This window comes from Hemiscyllium ocellatum, unplaced genomic scaffold (assembly GCF_020745735.1).
Source record: "Hemiscyllium ocellatum isolate sHemOce1 unplaced genomic scaffold, sHemOce1.pat.X.cur. scaffold_1772_pat_ctg1, whole genome shotgun sequence".
Lineage (NCBI taxonomy): Eukaryota > Metazoa > Chordata > Chondrichthyes > Orectolobiformes > Hemiscylliidae > Hemiscyllium > Hemiscyllium ocellatum.
This window is the reverse complement of record NW_026867874.1, coordinates 77,749-95,240: the sequence shown is the minus strand read 5'-3', so window position 1 is coordinate 95,240 and position 17,492 is coordinate 77,749. Positions and strand designations below refer to the sequence as shown.

Sequence of the window (17,492 nt, the reverse complement as noted above, 5' to 3'; positions counted from 1 at the left end):
CCCTCCCTCTCTCTTGCCCCCACCCTCTCTGGTTCTACCCCCTACCTCTCACTCTCTTGCCCCCCTCTCTATTTCTATCGACCCTCCTCCCTCTCGCCTTTCCTCGCCCCCTCCCTCTCCCGTCCACCTCTCTCTCACCCCCTCCCTCTCTCTCCCCCTCTCTCTTTCTCCTCCTCACTCTCTCTCTCTCACCCCCTTCCTCCCTCTCTCTCGTCACCCTCCTCTCTCTCATCCCCACCCCTCTCTCTCGCCCCCCCTCCATCTCTGTCACCCCCTCCCTTTCTCTCTTGTCCCCCTCCCTCTGTCTCTCGATACCTCCCTGTTTCATCCCCCTCCCTCTCACTCTCTCTCACTCCCACACTCTTTTGCTCATCTCTGTCTCTTTCTCTCGCCACCCTCTCTCTCTCTCTCGTCCACCTCCCTTTCTCGATCTCGCCTGCCCTCCCATTCTGTCTCTCGTCCCCCTCCCTCTCTCTCTTTCTCGTCCCCCTCCCTCTCTCTCTTTCTCGTCCCCCTCCCCCTCTCTCTCTCTCCCCCCCCTCTCTCTCTCACCTCTCTCTGTCTGTCACCCTTCTCGCTCTCCACCTCCCTCGGTGTCTCTCTCTTCCCACCTCCCTCTCTTTCCCTCGGAATCTGTCTCCCTCCTGTCCCTCCCTCCCTGTCTCTCTGACATACTCTGTCTCCCCGGTCCTTCGCTCTCCCTCTGACCCAGAGACTGGGGATGTTTGGGGTGAGGCTGCGTGTGAGGGGTGGGGGTGAGATGTGGGAGGTGGCGAAAATGGGGTAGAGATGGATTTGTGGGAGGGAGACAGCGACGCATGAGAGAGAGGGGGGGAGAGGAAAGAGTGGAGGCGGGTGGAGAAACCGGGGTTGGGTGGTTGTGTGTGAGAGAGAGGTGGGGGGAGAGTGAAAAAGAGTGTGTGTGAGAAAGAGTGAGAGTGAGAGAGAGAGAGAGAGAATTGAGGAGAAAGAGTAGGGGAGAGGTAATGGGGAGGCCAGGGAAAGTGGGGGGGACAGAGGGAGTTAACCCAGCTCCTGAGCTCAGGGCGCGGTGCCCTCCCCTTCCCTGAGGACCAGGACTTGGGGCTGAGTCTGTCTCTCTCCAGCTCAGCTTCTCCAACACAAAGACACACAACAACATCGGTCCCTCTGCTGCTCGGCACGCTGTAATCAGCATTTTTATTGGTTACAAATGGAAGTGATGGATACAGTCAGTGGGATGGTGCCTTTTCTCACTGGCCCCTGCGTTGTGAGAAACATTGAAATGTTTCCCTGTAACCCCCCTGTGGGATAAGGATGGACAAACCAGCGCTCCCCTCAGTCTGTTACCATAGCGACAGGCTGCTCCATCGCTGAAACACTGAACTGAAATGAGAAAATCCCTGATGGTGTGATTAATGAGGGAATTTGATGGATGGATGGATTTGGGTGAAGGGATATTTCAGCACATTCTTCAGCTGCTGCCTGAACTTAGTCTGGGTCACGGCATAAATCGCGGTGTTTGTGCAGCAACTGAGGAGCTGCAGCATGAAGCCCAATTCCTGCACAAAGTCATCGAGATACACAGACTCATACCCAATATACCACATCCGTCTCCATATAGAATACAGCATTAACGTTGACCATAACAGGATGAAATTGGCCGAGATCACAAACAGTAAAATGATGGATTTTTTTCGGTTTCTCATTTCAGTGTCAGACTGAGCGTCCCCATTGGTGTGAGCGCGGAGTCTCCTGCGGGCTCTGCTGGTCACTAAAATGTGTCTGACGGTGAGAACATTGAGCAGCAGAATCAGGAGAAATGGGACACCCGGGGTTAGAATGTGGTGGAGGAACTCGATTGTGACCCAGACACTGGAGACTAGAACAGCGTCTGTTACATCACAAAACCAGGGGGCGTTCCCCAGCCAATACCGAGCCGTGAGCATAAAATACCAGGAAATGTTCTTTAAACAGCTCAGCACAGTCACTGCTCCCAGAACCACAGCCGCCGTTTTCTCACTGCAATATTTACTTTTCAGCTTCTGGCAACAAATGGCCACAAACCGATCAAAGGTGAAAGTGACGGTGAACCAGACAGAGCAGTCAGTGGCTGCATAAAGCAGGACGGCGTGGATATTACACACGGGGACGGAGTCCCTCAGGAAATAAAACTGTTCCTGATAAACAATGGGAATGTGTCTCAGGATCAGGTCGAGGATAATGACCAGGAGATCCGCCGCTGCCATGGCCCCCAGGTAACGTCTGACACATGGAGACAATCCACAATCTTTATAAAGCAGGACGTAGATGGTCACTACGTTAACTGTGAGGAAGGAAAACAAACCCATTATCCATCAGCCTGGAGGCAAAGGGACCCGTTTGATCGGGGACCCAGTGAGATTTTCAAATGTGTCCCTGTATTCAGGGATTTATTAAAATAATTGGAGCTGGAATAACAAATGGGAAGGTCGGAATTACTGACAAAAATGTGACATAAACCACAAGAAACCCTCCCTCCCCAAACACACAGAGACACATCCATAAGGACAGATGGTTTCTAGAACATTCCCACACACTCGATCACTCGAGAGTAGACCCAGGTCACTCCTTCCCAGTTCCTAATACGGAGGGTGGGAACGTTGCTGTCCTGAAGGATTCTCTCCCAGTTTCCTGAAGACAAACGGAGTTTGGGAATTTCTGTATTTTGGTCTAAATTGTGGTCGATCCTGTGTCGTGGAGAAATGTAAACGCAGGGAAAACGTATTCACCCCTTTAACTGCCTGAGGGGCCTTCGGAACAGTGTCTCCTTCTCCCTGGAACGGGATCTCTTCCCTCGGGATCTTATCGTTTGTTCAATTCACTGACGTCCGGCCGTTCACAAACAAACAACGTCAGGGACAGAACGTTCCGGGGAATGTCAGTTATAGAATGTCAGGGACAGAACGTTCCGGGGAATGTCAGTTATAGAATGTCAGGGACAGAACGTTCCGGGGAATGTCAGTTATAGAATGTCAGGGACAGAACGTTCCGGGGAATGTCAGTTATAGAATGTCAGGGGACAGAACGTTCCGGGGAATGTCAGTTATAGAATGTCAGGGGCAGAACGTTCCGGGGAATGGCAGTTATAGAATGTCAGAGACGGAAACTTCCGGGAAACTCCGTGACCTGTCCATCACCTTTCACCCCTACCCACCCCACCAACATGATGTACTGTGCACAGGCTACATATCCATCCAGCACGGGGAGCTGCACTAACCACATCATTGTATTATCTATAAACCTCAACCAGACAGTCTGACCAGCACAGAGACCTGTGCAGTGATCACCCGTGAATTCATCTGTAACCCAGGAGCAGTTACCCTCCCAGCATGTAGGACTGTGTACCCCACCCCAGTGCATTGATCTGTAACCCAGGAGCAGTTACCCTCCCAGCATGTAGGACTGTGTCCCCACCCCAGTGCATTGATCTGTAACCCAGGAGCAGTTACCCTCCCAGCATGTAGGACTGTGTACCCCACCCCAGTGCATTGATCTGTAACCCAGGAGCAGTTACCCTCCCAGCATGTAGGACTGTGTACCCCACCCCAGTGCATTGATCTGTAACCCAGGAGCAGTTACCCTCCCACCATGTAGGACTGTGTACACCACCCCAGTGCATTACCCAGTAACACTGTTAGATCCCTGCCCAGTGTGGGGAAGCTTGCAGCCCATGCTGTAAGTGACAGGATGTGCAGCTCCCACCCATTTCCAGCTCCATATCCCCACTGTGCCAAGAAAAGGGGGTGCTGTGGGTGTGAACATCACTGCCAGAGAGAGATGGCAGGGGTATCAGTTTAAATATCACCACATGGGAGGGGTTTGGGGTATAGACAGAGAGGGGGAGACTGAGAGACAGTGTCATGGAAGGATGTGTTCCCAGGTGTCAGAATGCTGAAATGTAGACACTTCGATAGCATCCTGTAACATGAGCCAGTCTTCCCAGGAAAGATGGGAAAAAGGGAGATTGGTGTGAGGTCAGATGAAACAACAGCTGCTGTGTGGTTTTGAAATTACGTTTATGTAATTTTAATAAGTGTCTCATTGAAACAGTATATTGCTGTAGAGTTGGAGTATGGTAATAAGCAGTTAGGAGAAAGAGGGTCCCAGAGTTGTGAATAGTTGATGTAAAATGTTCACTTTCAGAGTTAAAAAAATACATTGATATTTTTTGTTTAAACACTGGAATTTGGGAGTTCTCTATCACTCATATTTCAACAGTTTACAAGGTAACTTGAGCATTTCTTTATGTTTAGTTTAGTTTAACTTACCAGATGAGCTTCACACTGTGCCCTAACAATTGCTGTGTGTGTATCTGTGTGTCTCTGTGTGGGGCAGGTCTGGCTGTCTCTGTGGTGCTGAAAGTGATGCAATGCCACCCTCTGCTGGCCTCCACACGCCACTGCACAGGCATTGGCAGAGGGTGAAAACCAACAGGGATTCACTCAGAGAGGGGGAGGGAGAGGGCAGCTGCTCACAGCACCATCCAAACTGATGTCTTATCCATGTACTGATCTAAATGTCCTTTAAACATTGTAACTGTCCCTATTTTCACCAGTTCCTCTAGAAGTTAATTCCACACACACGCCAGCTTCTGTCTGAAATAATTACCTCTCCTGACTTTTGTAAATCTTTTTCCTCACGCCTCAAAATATCCCTCAGTTTTGAATCCCCAACTCTCGGGAAAAGACATCAGCCCTTTAGCTTATCTGTACCCCTCATCATTTTATAAACCTCTGCAAAGTTACCCCTCCACCTCATACTCTCCAGTGAAAAAAGTCCCAGCCTATTCAGCCTCTCCTTATAGCTCAATCCCTCCATTTCCAGCAACATCCAGGTTAAACTCTTCTGAACCCTCTCCAGCTTAATAATATCAAGGTCAATAATATCAAAGAGAATAGTCAAGGTATTTGCTAAGGGTACGGGGGAGACCAAACTAGAGGACATAGGCTTAAGGTGAGAGGGTAACATTTAAAAGTGACGTAAGGGGCAGCTTTTTCACCCAGAGGGTGGTGTGCCTATGGAATGAGTGGGCAGGATGACCAGACTGGACACAGTATTCCAGGAGAGGTCTCACCAATGTCCTGTACAACCTCAATATGACGTCCCAATTCCGATACTCAAAGGTCTGACCTATGAAGACAAGTGTGTTAAACACCTTCTTAGCCACTTTCTATATCAGATGCAAATTTTAAAGAATTAAACATGACGGCCTAGGTCTCTGTACTACAACACCACCAAAAGACCCTACTTTTAATTGTATAGGCCCTGTTCTTGTTTGATTTACCAAATCCAATGCCTGGCATTAATCCAGACTATCCTCCATCTGCCACCCCTCAGCCCAGTGTGCGATATGACTGCCATCTCCCCCTCCCCCTTCAATTTTAAAATGCCCACCCCTCTCCAGGAGGCCTGCACACTCTTGCCATGATTTTCACAAAGACCCTGAGCTTGGGTTGCCTTGTGTGGTTAGAGGGAGGAGGGACAGATTGCAGACACAGTCGTTCGGGAGGAGAGGCTGGACAGTAATCAGCGGCCTGGTATCATTTCATGGTTTTAGGCAGAGGGCAGACACATGTTAGAGGTGGGTAAGATTGATCGGTGTTTTGGGGTCAGAAATTAATCCCTTCCTTCGCCTCTGGTGTTCAGTAATAAACATCTATTTGAGACCCTTCATTGGGCAGAGTGTTTCTGCGGGATTTGTTTCCCTAATATTGCAGACTACAGATAATAGCGATTAAAGATGTTCATAGTTAATTTCAATATTCAGCAAGTACACTCAATATCCTACAGTTGAGACAAATATCTTGCATTTGTTTAATAATACAAAGTGTTTTTTGTAATTCAGTAATAGTAACCTGATTATAATCAATCCACACTGAGCTGGAAGAGGGCACTAAAATATGACCCAAAATCTGGGTATGGTAGTATAGTGGGCAGTGTCCGTGTCTCTGAGCCAGAGCTCTGGGTTTGATTCCAATTCCTGAACTTGTGTGGTAGTGTTCCTAGCTCTGGACGAGAAGGCCTGGATTGAAGTCCTGCCTGTTGCAGAGGTATGTCACAGTATGACAGAACAGGCTGATGAACAAACATACAGGAGAATGAGGTGTGGGAAGCCATTAGCGTCCCTGCTGAGTACACTTGCAAGAAGTGCACCCATCTCCAGCTCCTCCAAGCCCGTGTTAGGGAACTGGAGCTGGATTTGGATGAACTGCGGATCATTCGGGAGGCAGAGAGGGTCATAGATCAGAGCTTTAGGGAAGTAGTTACTCCGAAAGTTCAAGATAGATGGGTGACAGTGAGGGGGAGTGGGAGGAGGAAGCCAGTGCAGGGACCCCCTGCGGTCATTCCCCTCAAGAACAAGCATACCGTTTTGGATACTTGTGGGGGGGATGACTTACCAGGGGCAAGCAACGAGGTTCAGGCCTCTGGCACGGAGCCTGGCCCCGTTGCTCAGAAGGGAAGGGTGGAGAAAGGTAGAGCGATAGTTCTTGGGGACTCGATAGTGAGGGGTACAGACAGACGGTTTTGTGGGGGTGACAGTGACTCACGTTTGGTATGTTGCCTCCCAGGTGCAAGGGTACGTGATGTCGCTGATCGTGTTTTCCGGGTCCTTAAGGGGGAGGGGGAGCAGCCCCAGATCGTGGTCCACGTTGGCACCAACGATATAGGTAGGAAGAGGGGTGAGGATGTCAGACAGGCTTTCAGGGAGCTAGGTTGGAAGCTCAGAGTTAGAACAAACAGAGTTGTTGTCTCTGGTTTGTTACCCGTGCCACGTGATAGAGAGTCGAGGAATAGGGAGAGAGAGCAGTTAAATGCGTGGCTACAGGGATGGTGCAGGAGGGAGGGATTCCGGTTTCTGGACAACTGGGGTTCTTTCTGGGGAAGGTGGGACCTCTATAAAAAGGATGGTCTACACCTGAACCTGAGGGGCACCAGTATCCTTGGGGGGAGGTTTGCTAGTGCTCTTTGGGAGGGTTTAAACTAACTCCGTGGGGGCATGGGAACCAGGACTGTAGCTTTAGGGTACAGGACCTTGAGTGTAGGGAGGTTATGAATAATGCAGCGATCTCGAAGGAGGGTGCCTGTAAACAGAAGGGTGGATTGAAGTGTGTATACTTCAATGCCAGAAGTATAAGAAATAAGGTAGGTGAACTTGCAGCGTGGGTTGGTACCTGGGACTTCGATGTTGTGGCCATTACAGAGACGTGGGTAGAACAGGGACAAGAATGGCTGTTGCAGGTTCCAGGGTTTAAATGTTTTAGTAGGATCAGACATGGGGGTAAAAAAGGAGGAGGTGTGGCATTACTTGTCAAAGATAGTATTACAGCAGTAGAATGGACGATGGAAGAGGACTTGCCATCTGAAGTAGTTTGGGCTGAGGTTAGAAATAGGAAAGGTGAGGTCACCCTGTTAGGTGTTTTCTACAGGCCTCCTAATAGTCCTAGAGAAGTAGAGGATAATATTGCGAGGATGATTCAGGAAAAGAGTGAAGGTAGCAGGGTGGTTGTTATGGGGGACTTTAACTTCCCAGATATTGACTGGGAGAGCTATAGCTCGAGTTCATTAGATGGGTCGGTGTTTGTCCAATGTGTGCAGGAGGGTTTCCTGACACAATATGTAGACAGGCCAACAAGAGGTGAGGCTATACTGGATTTGGTTCTAGGTAATGAACCAGGCCAGGTGTTAGACTTGGAGGTAGGTGAGCACTTCGGGGACAGTGACCACAACTCGGTGACTTTTACTTTAGTGATGGAGAGGGATAAGTGTGAGCCGCAGGGCAAGAGTTATAGCTGGGGGCAGGGAAATTATGATGCAGTGAGGCATGACTTAGGATGTGTGGATTGGAAAAACAGGCTTCAAGAGAAGAACACTAATGAGATGTGGGGATTGTTCAAGGAGCAGCTACTACGTGTCCTCGATAAGTATGTACCAGTCAGGCATGGTGTAAAGGGCCTTGTGAGGCAGCCGTGGTTTAGTAAGGAATTGGAATCCCTTGTGAAAGGGAAGAAGGCGGCATATGTAAAGATGAGGCGTGAAGGTTCAGTTGGGGCGATAGAGAGTGAGAAGGTAGCCAGGAAGGATCTAAAGAGAGAGCTAAGAGAAGCGAGAAGGGGACATGAAAAGTCTTTAGCTGGTAGGATTAGGGAAAACCCAAAGGCTTTCTATAGGTATGTCAGGAATAAAAGGATGACTAGGGTAGGTATCGGTCCAGTCAAGGATAGTAGTGGGAAGTTGTGTGTGGAGGCGGAGGAGATTGGAGAGACACTAAATCAATACTTTTCATCAGTGTTCACTCAGGAACAGGACACTGTTGCTGATGTGAATATGGAGTCACAAATGACTAGAATGGATGGCCTGGAAATATGCAGGGAAGAGGTTCTGGGAATATTGGAGAGGATGAAAATAGATAAGTCTCCTGGGCCTGATGGCATTTACCCTAGGATCCTATGGGAAGCTAGGGAAGAGATAGCAGAGCCATTGGCCTGGATTTTTATGTCGTCATTGTCAACGGGAATAGTACCAGAGGACTGGAGGATAGAGAATGTGGTCCCCTTGTTCAAGAAAGGGAGTAGGGATAGCCCTAGTAACTATAGGCCAGTGAGTCTGACTTCAGTGGTGGGCAAAGTCTTAGAGAGAATGGTAAGGGATAAGATTTATGAACATCTGGATAGGAATAACGTGATCAAGGATAGCCAGCATGGTTTTGTGAAGGGCAGGTCGTGCCTCACAAACCTTATTGAGTTCTTTGAGAAGTTGACTAAGGAAGTGGACGAGGGTAAAGCAGTAGATGTTGTGTATATGGATTTTAGTAAGGCGTTCGATAAGGTTCCCCATGGTAGGCTAATGCTAAAATTACGGAGGTATGTCATTGAGGATACATTAGAGGTTTGGATTAGGAATTGGCTGGCTGGAAGGAGACAGAGGGTAGTAGTTGATGGACTATGTTCATCTTGGAGTGCAGTTACTAGCGGTGTACCACAAGGATCTGTTTTGGGACCATTGCTTTTTGTTATCTTTATAAATGATCTAGAGGAAGGGCTTGAAAGCTGGGTAAGCAAGTTTGCGGATGTCACAAAAGTCGGTGGAGTTGTGGATAGTGAGGAAGGAAGTGGTAGGTTACAGCGGGATATAGATAAGTTGCAGAGCTGGGCAGAAATGTGGCAAATGGAATTCAATGTAGCTAAGTGTGAAGTCATTCACTTTGGTAGGAGTAACAAGAAGATGACTTAGGATGTGTGGATTGGAAAAACAGGCTTCAAGAGAAGAACACTAATGAGATGTGGGGATTGTTCAAGGAGCAGCTACTGCGTGTCCTCGATAGGTATGTACCAGTCAGGCATGGTGTAAAGGGCCTTGTGAGGCAGCCGTGGTTTAGTAAGGAATTGGAGTCCCTTGTGAAAGGGAAGAAGGCGGCATATGTAAAGATGAGGCGTGAAGGTTCAGTTGGGGCGATTGAGAGTTATAAGGTAGCCAGGAAGGAGCTAAAGAGGGAGCTAAGAGAAGCGAGAAGGGGACATGAAAAGTCTTTAGCTGGTAGGATTAGGGAAAACCCAAAGGCTTTCTATAGGTATGTCAAGAATAAAAGGATGACTAGGGTAGGTATCGGTCCAGTCAAGGATAGTAGTGGGAAGTTGTGTGTGGAGGCGGAGGAGATTGGAGAGACATTAAATCAGTACTTTTCATCAGTATTCACTCAGGAACAGGACACTGTTGCTGATGTGAATATGGAATCACAAATAATTAGAATGGATGCCCTGGAAATATGCAGGGAAGAGGTTTTGGGAATATTGGAAAGGATGAATATAGATAAGTCTCCTGGGCCTGATGGCATTTACCCCAGGATCCTATGGGAAGCTAGGGAGGAGATAGCAGAGCCATTGGCCTGGATTTTTATGTCGTCATTGTCAACGGGAATAGTACCAGAGGACTGGAGGATAGCGAATGTGGTCCCATTGTTCAAGAAAGGGAGTAGGGATAGCCCTAGTAACTATAGGCCAGTGAGTCTGACTTCAGTGGTGGGCAAAGTCTTAGAGAGAATGGTAAGGGATAAGATTTATGAACATCTGGGTAGGAATAACGTGATCAGGGATAGCCAGCATGGTTTTGTGAAGGGCAGGTCGTGCCTCACAAACCTTATTGAGTTCTTTGAGAAGGTGACTAAGGAAGTGGATGAGGGTAAAGCAGTAGATGTTGTGTATATGGATTTTAGTAAGGCGTTCGATAAGGTTCCCCATGGTAGGCTAATGCTAAAACTTCGGAGGTATGGCATTGAGGATACATTAGAGGTTTGGATTAGGAATTGGCTGGCTGGAAGGAGACAGAGGGTAGTAGTTGATGGATTATGTTCATCTTGGAGCGCAGTTACTAGCGGTGTACCACAAGGATCTGTTTTGGGACCATTGCTTTTTGTTATCTTTATAAATGATCTAGAGGAAGGACTTGATAGCTGGGTAAGCAAGTTTGCGGATGACACAAAAGTCGGTGGAGTTGTGGATAGTGAGGAAGGAAGTGGTAGGTTACAGCGGGATATAGATAAGTTGCAGAGCTGGGCGGAAATGTGGCAAATGGAATTCAATGTAGCTAAGTGCGAAGTCGTTCACTTTGGTAGGAATAACAAGATGATGGATTACTGGGCTAATGGTAGGCTACTTGGTAGTGTGGATGAGCAGAGGGATCTTGGTGTCTATGTACACAGATCTCTGAAAGTTGCCACCCAGGTAAATAGTGCTGTGAGGAAGGCATATGGTGTACTGGGCTTTATTGGCAGAGGAATTGAGTTCCGGAGTCCTGAGGTCATGTTGCAGTTGTATAAGACTCTGGTGAGGCCTCATCTGGAGTATTGTGTGCAGTTTTGGTCGCCATACTATAGGAAGGATGTGGAAGCTTTAGAACGAGTGCAGAGGAGGTTTACCAGGATGTTGCCTGGAATGGTAGGAAAATCTTATGAGGAAAGGCTGAGGCACTTGGGGCTGTTCTCATTGGAGAAGAGAAGGTTTAGGGGAGATCTGATAGAAGTGTATAAGATGATTAGGGGTTTAGATAGGGTAGATACTAAGAACCTTTTACCGCTAATGGAGTCAGGTGTTACTAGGGGACATAGCTTTAAATTAAGGGGTGGTAGGTATAGGACAGATGTTAGGGGTAGATTCTTCACACAGCGGGTTGTGAGTTCATGGAATGCCCTGCCCGTATCAGTGGTGAACTCTCCTTCTTTATGGTCATTTAAGCGGGCATTGGATAGGCATTTGGAAGTTATTGGGCTAGTATAGGTTAGGTAGGATTCGGTCGGCGCAACATCGAGGGCCGAAGGGCCTGTACTGCGCTGTATCCTTCTATGTTCTATGTTCTATTACTGGGCTAATGGTAGGCTACTTGGTAGTGTGGATGAGCAGAGGGATCTTGGTGTCCATGTACACAGATCTCTGAAAGTCGCCACCCAGGTAAATAGTGCTGTGAGGAAGGCATATGGTGTACTGGGCTTTATTGGTAGAGGAATTGAGTTCCGGAGTCCTGAGGTCATGTTGCAGTTGTATAAGACTCTGGTGCGGCCTCATCTGGAGTATTGTGTGCAGTTTTGGTCGCCATACTATAGGAAGGATGTGGAGGCATTGGAACGAGTGCAGAGGAGGTTTACCAGGATGTTGCCTGGAATGGTAGGAAAATCTTATGAGGAAAGGCTGAGGCACTTGGGGCTGTTCTCATTGGAGAAGAGAAGGTTTAGGGGAGATTTGATAGAGGTGTATAAGATGATTAGGGGTTTAGATAGGGTCGACACTGAGAACCTTTTACCGCTAATGGAGTCAGGTGTTACTAGGGGACACAGCTTTAAATTAAGGGGTGGTAGGTATAGGACAGATGTTAGGGGTAGATTCTTTACACAGCGGGTTGTGAGTTCATGGAATGCCCTGCCAGTAGCAGTGGTGAACTCTCCCTCTTTATGGTCATTTAAGCGGGCATTGGATAGGCATTTGGAAGTTATTGGGCTAGTGTAGGTTAGGTAGGATTCGGTCGGCGCAACATCGAGGGCCGAAGGGCCTGTACTGCGCTGTATCTTTCTATGTTCTATGTTCTATGTAGAATACTGTTACAGCTTTATGGGTATTGCCGAGTGGTGTTCGTGTCCCTACCTCTGGGCACAAAGGTCTAGGTGTAAATCCCAAAGAAGTGTCACCTAATATATCTGAACAAACCGATTAAAGTGGTTTTATAATTGTGGCTTGATGGAGAAAGAACAGGTGTCGGTGTTGCATTTCAGCATTTCGGCCCGGGATTATTGGAAGTACAGCCATTCTTGTTGATTGAAGTCACATTTCACAGCAGTAAAGGTTTATAAAATCAGAACGGTCATGGATAGGGTTTGTAGTCAAGGTTTTTCCCCAGGTTAGGGGCGTCCAAAACTAGAGGACATTGGTGGAAAGTGAGAGGGGAAAGATTTTGAAGAGACCTAAGGGGCACCTTTTCACATAAAGGGTGGTGCGTGTATGGACTGAGCTGCCAGAGGAAGTGGTGGAGGCTGGTACAACTCCATCATGTAAAAGTCATCTGGATGCTGACAGACCTGCCGAGCTTTTCCAGCAATTTATGTATTTGTTAAAATAAAACATTCATTTTAACACAGGTATCTGTGTTACCTGTTTGGATACAGGATTGGCTGGCCAGCAGAAGACAGCAAGTGGTAGCGGAAGGAAAATATTCTGCCTGGAAGTCTGTGGTGAGTGATGTTCCACAGGGCTCTGTCCTTGGGCCTCTACTGTTTGTAATTTTTTTAATGACTTGGATGAGGGCATTGAAGGATGGGTCAGCAAGTTTGCAGATGACACGAAGGTTGGAGGTGTCATTGACAATGTAGAGGGCTGTTGTAGGCTGCAGCGGGACATTGACAGGATGCAGAGATGGGTTGAGAGGTGGCAGATGGAGTTCAACCTGGATAAATGCCATGTGATGCATTTTGGAAGGTCGAATTTGAAAGCTGAGTACAGGATTAAGGATAGGATTTTTGGCAGTGTGAAGGAACAGAGAGATCTTGGTGTGCAGGTACATATATTCCTTAAAATGGCCACCAAAGTGGACAGGGTTGTTCAGAAAGTATATGGTGTTTTGGCTTTCATTAACACGGGAATTGAGTTTAACAGTCGTGAGATCTTGTTGCAGCTCTTTAAAACTTTGGTTAGACCGCACTTGGAATACTGTGTCCAGTTCTAGTCATCCTATTATAGGAAAGATGTGGATGCTTTGGAGAGGGTTCAGAGGAGGTTTACCAGGATGCTGCCTGGACTGGAGGGCTTATCATATGAAGAGAGGTTGACTGAACTCGGACTTTTTTCATTGGAGAAAAGGAGGAGGAGAGGGGACCTAATTGAGATATTCAAGATTATGAGAGAGATAGATAGTGTTGATAGCCAGAGACTATTTCCCGGAGCAGAAATGGCTAACACGAAGGGTCATAGTTTTAAGCTGGTTGGAGGAAAGTATAGAGGGGATGTCAGAGGCAGGTTCTTTACCCAGAGAGTTGTGAGAGCATGGAATGCGTTGCCAGCAGCAGTTGTGGAAGCGAGGTCATTGGGGACATTTCAGAGACTGCTGGATATGCATATGGTCACAGACATTTAAGGGTGCTTACATGAGGATCAGTGGCCGGAACAACATCATGGGCTGATGGGCCTGTTCTGTGCTGGACTGTTCTATGTTCTATGTATTCTGAATACATTAAACATTTTATTTTTTAATGACGCAGGGCCATATAAACATATCCTCAAATTGACCGAGACCATTTTCTGCTCAGGGTATGGCTCTGTGTATGACAGCAGCAATGATGCACCGACATGGAACAGGGAATGTGATGGAGACATAGTTTGGACAATGTACAAGGAGACCTCACATGGTCCAGTTTGGGAGAGAATGACATTATTGTGTGATTCAACTCAGAGAGGGAGAAAATGTCACCTGCCCGAGAAGAAACGGCCTATTGCACTCTCTCTCCTTCATTATTCCTCATCACAGTAACGTGTACGAGCTAAAACAAAACTCTACTGTTATTGTTACCATTCTTATTTTTATAGAATCTCAGCAGTGTGGAAACAAGCCCTTCGGCCCAACAAGTACATACCAACTTTCCAAAGAGTAACCTTCCCATGCCCTTACAGTTACCACTGACTAGTGCACCTAAAGTAGAAATCGCGGAACATGATGGACTATTTGACCAATCCACTTGAATTATACAGCTTTGGGCTGTGGCAGGAAACGGGAGCACCCATCAGAAGCTCACGCAGACAAGGGGAGAAGATCCAAACTCCACGCAGATAGTCACCCGAGGCTGGAATTGAACTCATGTCCCTGATGCTGTGATGGAACAGTGTGAACTACTGAGCCACTGTGCTAACCTGGAACCTCCTGCCAGCCTAATGCAAAGGGAATTCAGCCAAATCCAACTCTCCCAGGATAAAATCCCATTACTAGCGGCTGTGTGAGTACAATACCTTCAGAAGCAGAATCACATTTTGGACAATCTCAATTTTTCCTTTTGTCATGAGTTACACTAATATTTGGATAAGGTTCTTTCAACGTGAAATTGCACAGATTTGTGTGTGTGTGTGTGTGTGTGTGTGTTTGTGTGTGTGTGTCAGTGTTTTTAGAATGGGAAATATCGAGTCTTTATTTGCAATACGCAAACAGTTTGCCATCCATCTTTCCATCATAGTTGGAGTAACATTGCTCTGGATCGTAAACGTGTTGTTTTAGCAGATTACAGAAACTAGCCTGACTTGTTCCTAAAACTGACCCTGACCCAGTCTGAGACCGATATCATCGGCCATATCACCGACCTGGTTACATTTAACATTTGTTGTGAGCAGTGGGGGAGTGGGACTAGAAAAGGAAACAGTGACCCAAAAAGCCGGGGAACTATAGACCGGTGAGCCTGATGTCAGTGGTGGGTGAGTTGTTCGAAGGGATTCTGTGGGATAGCATTTACATACGTTTGGGAAGGCAAGGACTGATCTCATTAATGTGTCATTAATTTGATTGAGTTTTATGAAGAGGTGACAAAGAAGATTGATGAAGGCAGTTTGGTAGATATTGTCTATATGGACCTCAGCAAGGTGTTCATAACATTCCGATTGGTAGGCAGATTAGTAAGGTTCGGTCACATGGGATACAGAAGAAGCTCATCACAATTGGCTTGAAGGAAGAGGGATATTTTTCAGACTGGAGGCTTCTGAGCAGAAATTATACACTTAATGGTAAGGGCCTGGGGCGTGTTGTGAAACAAATGGACATAAGGCTGCAGGTACATTGTTCCTTGAAAGTGAAGTTGAATGCAGACAGTGCGGTACAGAACACATTTAACACATTTGCCTTAATCAGTCAGAGCATTGAGTATAGGAGTTGTGGTGGAGGGAAATGGGGTTAGCGTGGATGGACATTTACAAGGTGGAGTCGAACCCTTCTGTTAATTAAAACCAAACACCCAGAAAAGCTCGCCTCACCTCGTAATCTGTTAAAATATGAGCGACACAATTCTCCTACATTCCACTATTTAAACAAAGATTAACAAGTTTATTTCTTAACTTTATTAGTGAACACTAAACAACAGCTATTCACAAATACAAGCCCCTCTTTTCTTAGCTACTTACTATCTGACTCGAACTCTGTAAAAAGTATGTTGTTCCAACAACCCACATATTAAACATTACAATCTCAAGACCATACAGTCTCTATCTTCCCCGCTGTATTCACTCTTTCAGCTGCTGATCTCCTTGGTTCATTTTTTTTATTGCAAAGAGGTTTGCATGAACATGTGTCTTTGATAGAGTGTGTTTGAGATGGTCAGTTAGCACTCCTGCTCTACAGCAGTTGATCTACTGTTGGATGGCAGTAGCTCTCTCTAGTGTTCAAAATGCTGGGTTTATATACTCCCCATGATATAATAATTCTCATAATTTGATTGCTTTCCAGGCGTCCAAACAATAATATTCAAATTCTGTTGGCTTCTGGTATCCTGAGTGTTATTTAAACTCTTTGGTTACATTTGTATGGCTGTCAAAACAGCAACCAAAACTCAGGAATCCATTTCTCAGCTAATGGTGACATGTGGAACAGTGTGACCTTCAGCTGGCATCTGTGGCTTTAATTTCTACTCAGTAAAACTCGATCTGTTTTAAAGTGTCCATATATGTTTTTGTCTTCATAACATCTCCCCGCTTCAGAAAATAAAATGAACTAGCTGAATGAAAAGATGTCAACATTTGTTTTCCTCTAACTCTTAATCCCAATTTTATGAAATACCAAAGTGTTAATCTCAGTTATATCATTCATATTAATTCTGCAAACCAATACAACACTGGAATAAGTCAAATCTTATCTACACTTTTTCCTTTAAATCCGCGAATACATATCTGCTATCACATTATAGGAGACACAGCATGAACACTTTGTAAGTTTAAAGTTGGTAAGGTAAGACTCCAATGAAATAGTCTCATATTCTGGTCTTTAAATATTCCAAAAAATGCGAGAGATTTGTCGTTGTCCACAACCATCTCCGACAATTTGTTTGTCATATACACATTAAAATATCGTCAGGCCAGTGTGCAACATAATAATTCTTGTTCAATAATGGAGATTTTCTATTTTTTTTCTCTGTTGGATATTGAGTTTTTTCGACAAGTAGCCAATTAGCCATTCAATTCCATCACCTTTTTCCATATCAACACATCTCTGACCCCTATATCCCGAGCATCAAACACAATTTTCAAAGGGTTTCAGAATATTTGGTGCAGCTAAAACTGGTGTAGTGATTAAACCTGCTTTAAAATTCTCAAATACCTCCTGGCATTGTTCTGTCCACCACAATTCTGTGTTCTTCTTCAGTAAATCCATCAGTGTTGCCAAGACGCTGCTGAAGTTTTGAACAAACTTCCGATAGAATCCACTCAGTTCCAAAAATCAAAGCACCTCGTTCTTCGAGGATGATCGTGGAAATTCCTCAAAGCCCTTCGTTTTTGTGCTCCATGGGGTCAATCTTCCATGTCGAATATAATGTCCCAAGAACATCACCTCCGCCTTCGCGAATTCCATTTTCTTTCTGTTTATTACCAAGTTTGCTTCTTGTAATCGTTCAACATGCTCTGCCAACTGTAACATGTGAGCTTTTAATCACTTGCTGAAGATCACTACATCATACAGATAAGTTGCACAATTTGTTCATATGGCCACCCCTCTATTCTTGAGTGTTAAATGTGGCTGGTGCATTTTTCATCCAGATGAAATACTCGACAAAGTTTTTTTGTCATCTCCGGTATCTTTACCAGGAAGTTTAACTGACTTCACACTTTTTTTTAATTTGAAAGGGGCCTGGCTTTGAATGGTTTTCTTACCACTGGTGGCGAAACTAATACGTCATCCCCACGGGAAATCGTCAAAGTTTCAGAGTTTTTATCTGCCACCTGCGTCACTCTACACTGTGCCCTCTTCAT

At 46.1% G+C, this 17,492-nt stretch overlaps 1 long non-coding RNA gene across 1 annotated transcript; it reads left to right on the top strand.

Moving 5' to 3' along the window:
• Positions 1 to 1,880: 1,880 nt before the first annotated feature.
• LOC132810560 (uncharacterized) lies at positions 1,881 to 14,220 on the top strand. The gene is made up of 3 exons (XR_009642925.1): positions 1,881 to 2,237; positions 12,641 to 12,733; positions 14,082 to 14,220. It is a non-coding gene; the product is annotated as an uncharacterized LOC132810560 (long non-coding RNA).
• Positions 14,221 to 17,492: the final 3,272 nt, after the last annotated feature.